Below are 6,670 nucleotides of genomic sequence, written 5' to 3' on the forward strand. Positions count from 1 at the left end.
GCAGACCCCCAAACGTTCCAGGGGTTCCATGGACCCCAGTTTGAGAACCACTGATTTAAACTGCTGAAAGCATACTTATGGCAAGAATAATGTGAACTCTGCCAATAAAATATATTTACATAAAAATGGAGCGTGTGCTTGTGTGCTGCTTAACTGTTAAATTTCCACTAATGGTTTAAAAAAATATTTCAAATGTCTTGATTTTGTTTAAAGGACAGATATTATCTTCTCCTTTTTTGCAACATTTCTCATTAAAACTAGTAAACGTCTTGTGCTCGTGATGAAGCATGATATTATCTGACGGAAGATAAAAGAAAGAGGCGACGGTGAGTTTCCTGCTGTGATTGCAGCCTGGCATCAGACAATTTCTTACTGACTGCTGTATAAACAGTTCAGTTCTGGCCTCGCCACTTGTGACTCACTTTGAGCTTCTCGTGCATTTCAACTCAGCTGTAAACAAACCCTGTTTTTACCCAACCACTGACAGATATTTAGAGCTCCTTTCTGGGCTCTGAAATAAAATTACACACATGAGAACACAAAGTGGAACATCTTCCAGCTTGTAATTTCCCATTAAATTTGTTACAGTTAAATAAAGGTGTAATTTTGCTCAGAGTTGCGTGAACTACCTCTAGATTTAGTCTTGTAAATGTAGCAGATGATACGGGTTTGCACGTGTGCCACAGGTTTGTGTAATTTGTGTAGTGGGGATGGATTTATTGATTAGATGATGGATTGATTGATTCAATAAAGAACAGCTTGGTGTCCAGATGACTGATTTATTGACTCTAACCAGTGATGCAATTTTTTGTTATTTCATTTTCTTTGTCATAGTGTGTGTGTTTGTGTGTGTGGGGGGGGGGGGGGGGGGAATCTTTAAGGATTCTCCAGAACAAAGCAAGCGGTGCAATGCCCCTGTGTGGTGGTAAAAGGAACAGCAACATCAGCATCTGCAGACCTGACGCAACATCCCAAAGTTTGATATTTGGCAAAATAAATCTGTTTTTCTATCAAAGAGTGAGACAGTTCTGCACATGATCAGTTTTTTTTATGTAAAGAAAAGCAGTAATAAGATCTAAGATATGAACTGAGAAACGCACTAGACCATGAATACAGTAAGCACTAATAGTGCAAATACAATACGCCGAACAACAGCAGCACAAACATGAGTCTGCGTGAACAGATGAGCACTTGATTACAGATGTACATGATGAGCAGAAAGAAAATTCAATATTGAACTGGACACCAGTTGGATGCTCTCACCCTGTACAGATTAAAAACAATAACCCAGCAGTTGCTGCATTTCACCTGGTGCAGAATCACCGTAAAAACACAAAAGCCTCGATCTAACCCTCCAAACTTCTCAAGTCATTATTGCATCATCCCATATGGACGTGTGCCAGACAGGACTTGGCTGTCAGCCACTTTACTAGTTGTTTTTTTTTCCTGTTTTTTTTTTTTTTATCATAGTTGCACACAGATGAATACAGTTCATTGAGTTTTTTATTGCCTGATGGACACTGAATTAGCCCCCGAGCTGCTGACAACATGTCCCTCCAGGTCACAGGGCTGACAGCTTATGGTTTATTTATGCTGCTGATAACCTGAAAGCTACTTGAGAGACAGATGGATGTGCAAACTGCCCGAGTCACCTCTCTGAATGGAGAACTGTATGAGAGCCCTTCAGGAGAGCGTGTGCTGAAAGATGGCCTCCTCCTTATCAGTGGATGGGTGTAAGTCTCTCAGCAGCTAAAGCTCTGTTTTCTAACAGCGAGAGAGACGTGCTCCTCTTGTTTCCTTTCCGTCAAACCCTTCGCCCTCAGGCACAAACTGTAAAAGTAAAATTGCCGGAGCTTCATTGACATTTAAAGGAAAAAGAAGATGGAGGTTCTTTTTGTTCTTTTTATTTATATTTTTTTAGTATAACCAGGATTTTTTTTTATAAAGTTCAATTTTTTCTGTCCCAAACTGTTTAATGCTAATTAAATTCAGTGGAAACGTTTGGAATTTAGAATTGTCCATTTGTTACAACTCTGTCAGTCACCTTAATGGGAGTGTAAACGTATCAAACTCGTGCACAAAAGTACATTTGAAAGTTGAGAATATGCGTTTCCAGATTATGTATAAATGACTAAAGCCTGCGGACAAAGAAAAGCAGGTGGAACTTGTCTTAATTAAACCTTTGACATCTAAAACCTGCGGTTCTCTGAGCTCTTTACGTCCTGCCAAGATCTAAAGACGACAACACGGTCTTTAGAATAAAAACTTAGGAACGTCTCTCAGTCTTGTAATTGGTTGTGAATATTTCTACTGAAAATAAATTGGTCCATTGACAAGAAAATCTCCTTTAAACGACGACTATTTCAGATGAGTGACAAACTCAGTCCAAGACCAATTTGTTTCATGGTGAAAGAAATGCATTTGTGTAAAAGCACCAGTCATCAGCAAGAAATATACTTTAGAATGTCCAAAAACAGCTTAGGATCAATTCTACACGTTCCAGTGAGAATATGAGCAAATATCTGATCACTGAAAGAAAGACTAACAAAGAGAAATGTCCCTTCAAAACAAAACCTTTCTGTATTTACCCAGCAGTAAATACGATTTATGCTGGAAAGTCTGAAGTCATTGACTCAACTATGAATTCAGTTTCATGCTGTACTGCTTTCAAAAATCATCTGGAGACCTCCAGATGTTGACGCTTCAGAAGACCTTTCACCCACGAAGACGGACAAATCCTCAGGTGTCCTTCACTCTTCATAAATGCTCATCAGTTTCCTCTGTTTCTAGTTCCTCTGCCATTTTAATTAGTTTACATATTGAAATTCTTTAAATTAAAGTAATCTGTAAAAGTGAAACCGGTTTATAACAATATGCATTATTGTATGATGGACACACTGCATTGCAATGAAGACTGGTAAAAAAAAAAAACCCTTTGTAGAGTTAAAAAATCAAACAAAACCCACTTAATAGTTTATTTATAATATAATATAATATAATATAATACAATATAATATAATATAATATAATATAATGCAATTTATGCAACAGGTCGATCTATGTTCCTACCTTCATCTATGGTCATGAGCTTTGGGTTGTGACCGAAAGTTCGAGATCAAGGATACAAGTGACCAAAATGAGTTTGCTTCACGGGGTGTCTGAACTCCCCCTTAGAGATAGGGTGTGAAGCTCTGTTATCCAGGAGGGACTCAGAGTAGAACCGCTGCTTCTCCACGTCGAGATGAGCCAGTTGAAGTGGCTCAGGCATCTGGTTAGGATGCCTCCTGGACACCTGCCTGGTAAGGTGGTCTGGGACCGGGAGGAGACTCAGAGGAAGACCCAGGACATGATGGAGGATGTTTCTCGGCTGGCCTGAGAATGCCACGGTATTCCCCCAGAGGAACTAGCCCATGTGGCTGGGGAGAGGGAAGTCTGGGCCTCCCTACTTAGGCTGCTACACCAGCGACCTGACCCTGGATGAGCAGAAGAAAATGGATGGATGGATGGATGGATGGATGGATGGATGGATGGATGGATGGATGGATGTTGTAGAGTAGGTATATAACTGCAGAGCTGAAGAACTGATGAAATAAAGAACTGGAAAAATGAATTAAAGAACTGAAAAACTGAAAAAGTAAAGAAGTAAAGAACTGGAGAAATTAACTAAAGAACTGAAAACTGAAGCAGCAAACAACTGGATAAATGAGCTAAATAACTAAACAAAGAGAAGAAGTGAAGAACCGAAGAAGAAAATCACTGGAGAAATTAACTAAAGAACTGAAAAACAGAAGGGAAGAACTAAAGAACTGAAGAAGTGACGGTCTTGTTGCTCTGCTACATGTTTACAAGTTTATCCTAAGTATATAACAGACAGGAAATACATAGTTCCATGTTAAAAACAGTCTGTTAGTCAGACTAGAGTTAAAGATAAATATTCCAACCTTACAGGTCCTGCAGAAGTTGTACAAGGCCCGTGTTTGAATGCTGAGCTCTATCTGTGAGGAGCTCCAGCACACTGCTGCAGCCCTGATATTGTTTCCTGAAAGTTGTCTTACATGTTCCAACAACGTTAAGTCAGGTCCTCTGGAAGGATTAAAAAATAAAATAAAATTTGTTGAAATGTTGGATAAAAGACAAAACGTTCCAACGTTTTTTTGTTTTTTTTTTAATCCGTCCAGAGGACCTGACTTAACGTTGTTGGAGTTTCATACCTGGATTAATGAGCATGCATCAGGATGTCTTACATGTTCTTTCTCTCTTTTTTGTTGTTGTTTAGTAGCAGATTCACTCTTTTATTTCCACCTAAATGTATTCCTGTCAACTCCACGCTGGTCCAAATCCACCACGTTTGTTTACCTACAAACCAGCTAAAAGAAGCTCAACCACGTGACTCAAGCTTCCTCGTGTTTGTCAGCAGGTTATGCTGTGTCTGTTTACACTGAGTGCATGCCTGCACTTCAGAATAGTTCATGAGTATATCTGGAAAAGTACTGCAGTAAACTCGTTCAAACTGCCTCGTTTGGTTTAGTTCAGACAAACCTTTTTCATGTTTGATGTTACAGTTTGCAGTGAGAACCTTAACTAATGCTGACTCACACTTTCAGAAACACATAGGAGTAAATAACATTCTTGTGTAACAAGCGAGGTACTGTATTTCAAAACAGATTCAAGAAAAGTTTACTTAAAACTGTTTTTCATCACTGACAAGAAAATCTCCAAGAGGAAAAAATGGTTTCAATTAGTTTTTATACACAAACATTGTTATATGCATAAACTAAGATAGACTATAACGTGGTTTCTCTCTTTATTTTTTTTAAAAAATTTTTGTTGTTGTCGTTTTTAGCCACAAGTCATATATTCAGCATGTTTATTGCAATACCCTTTCTTTTTATTTCTTTGTCATTTTCATTTAACAAACATAAATCCTTCACTCGGTGTGTCTGCCACCTCCTTGTGAAGAGCGTAACATTAATGTAGCCGTTGACTGATTGAATATTTTTCCTGCATTGCTGAGATGTCCAAGCATCAATCTGTCCACAAGGAATTTATCAAACTTTACTGTACTAAGTATTATCCTTCAATGCACAAACAAGTAGTTCATCTTGACGTGTGTACAAGGCAAACACTGTTCATTGTTTGGACAGGGATTAGGCTTTTTTTTTTTATTTCCTAGTACATCTCAACATGTCAAGTGGGATCCAGTTGCAAACAGGTGAAGATTATGTTGTTCTTTTGTTTGGAGTCTCGTGCATCATGTTGCTTAGCAGCAGCTCCTAAATTCCCCTCTGTCTTCTACCAAGTTGTCAGTTTTTCCTCAAACCTCAAAGTGACTGATGGGAATAGATGGGCAGCGATGTGAATCTGTGAATCTGTTGAGGTCACAGTAGCAGGGCAAAATAACATCAAGCAGTGGAAAATTAAGCCAACCTCTAATTCACCTGGCGAGGAGGACGCCGAGCGTGTCCAGCGCTGACGTTTCATGTCGTGGCAGTGATCTCATCAGTTTGAACGAGTGTCTGGAAAACAAGATTCTGCTTCACGGGGAGTTGTCACCACACCGTCAACCCAAAGTAAAGATACCGATATTTCCTTGTTCCTCTGATCTTTTTATTAAGGAGAGAATGAATTTTGAAGGCTAGTAATTTGAATTTTGGAGCCTTCTCTCTGCCTCTTGCTGCACGTAGGATGATTTACACCCTGCCTGCTTGACTGGATGTGTTGACAGCCATGCTGCACACACGGTCACTAACTTTCTGCTTTGTCAGCCAGTCGTCTAATTGCAGTTTAATTTATGAAGCTTGAATACCTCAGAGGCAAAAGTCAAGCTACAGAAACGAGTTTGAACGCCGCCGCGAGAGGATTTGATGCATGGGTCGTGTGACATGGTGCACGTATCTCCTCATTCAACAACCGATGCGCCTCGTCTTTAGGAGAAATAAACATTACGTCAGCCCTCAGACACGCGCCTCCATCTTCATAAATCCGGGAATAAATCAAGCATTTTTCACGCTTTAGACACAGTTTTGATGGTGAAAAACCTGGAGCCTAAATCATTAAAGTCCTGCAGATCCTTGAAGGAGTGCATGTCACCCGCCGCCTTTCATGCTGGACTTTCAAACTAAAATCATCTTCAGTTGAGAAATTACAGTTTTAATTTAAACCTGGTGAATAATGTTATCTGATGCAACATTTTAGATCAGGGGATCTCAAACTTTGTGGGTTCAGGGGCTCCTTACAGGGCAGAACAAGATTCAAGGACCCCCTCATGTTTGTTAAATGATTTTTCTTCAGTTTGTCTCTTTAATGCAACGGAAATATTTGTGTAACATAAATATTTAAGACCTGTTCTTTAATAATGATTTTTTTTATATAGTTTAAACATGGGGTATTTTTCATTCAAGACACATTTAATTAACAAAGTTTTAAATTTCAGCTTCCAAAAGTTACAGTTTTGGGAAAATTAACAGCATCAAAAATCACTTTAAAACTTTACCTAGTCACATAATGAACGTAATAAATGTATTGCCACGTAATTATTACAGACAACTCTTTACATAAAACTGAACAGAATCATAACAGCAGCAGTCATACCAAGTAACAGGACTTAATTTGTAAACTGATCAATGCCAGAACTCAAATAACAGGCAGGCTGGTGTGTGTGTGTGTGTGT

The 6,670-nt window shown here is 39.0% G+C and overlaps 1 protein-coding gene across 1 annotated transcript in view; it reads left to right on the top strand.

Moving 5' to 3' along the window:
- Nucleotides 1-6,670, top strand: part of kirrel3b (kirre like nephrin family adhesion molecule 3b) — a 314,289-nt gene that overhangs the window by 207,551 nt on the left and 100,068 nt on the right. The gene's annotated exons all lie outside the window — the stretch shown is intronic.

Source organism: Nematolebias whitei, chromosome 6 (genome assembly GCF_014905685.2).
Source record: "Nematolebias whitei isolate Nwh7 chromosome 6, NemWhi1, whole genome shotgun sequence".
NCBI lineage: Eukaryota > Metazoa > Chordata > Actinopteri > Cyprinodontiformes > Rivulidae > Nematolebias > Nematolebias whitei.